The sequence below is a fragment of the Coturnix japonica genome, chromosome 11 (assembly GCF_001577835.2).
Source record: "Coturnix japonica isolate 7356 chromosome 11, Coturnix japonica 2.1, whole genome shotgun sequence".
NCBI lineage: Eukaryota > Metazoa > Chordata > Aves > Galliformes > Phasianidae > Coturnix > Coturnix japonica.
The window spans coordinates 8,590,305-8,590,760 of record NC_029526.1 but is presented as its reverse complement, the minus strand read 5'-3'; positions in this window follow the sequence as shown (position 1 = coordinate 8,590,760).

The window sequence follows — 456 nt, the reverse complement described above, 5'->3', positions numbered from 1 at the left end:
TACTTACCAAATGCTGTTTCGTCCTACTCACACTGTTACTACTGCTACTACTGCTCCTCCCAGTTGACAAAATATAACTTCAAATGAAAGAGCTATAAAGTTCAGAAAAGCACAAAATAGAATTATTATTATTAATAATAATGACTCAATCTACTATCACTTTCAAGGCTAAAAAACATACCTGATTGGGGGTGGAGAGGAAAATGATGACAGAAGCCCTGCATCTTACTTTACAAAAATGCAGGAAAAACAAGGTATTTGTTCCTGTTGCATCTTGAGGGTACAGGACATCAAGACCACAGAGCAGGGATGGCTTCAAAACACAGAAGAAAGTATTTAATACTACAGAGTTCCTAAGTGCAGGAGAAACATTAGGAATTGACATAGCTCAAGAAACGGTAAGTTTAAGTCTAGAGAGAACCCCATCCTCATGAAAATCTTGATCAGAAATTTATG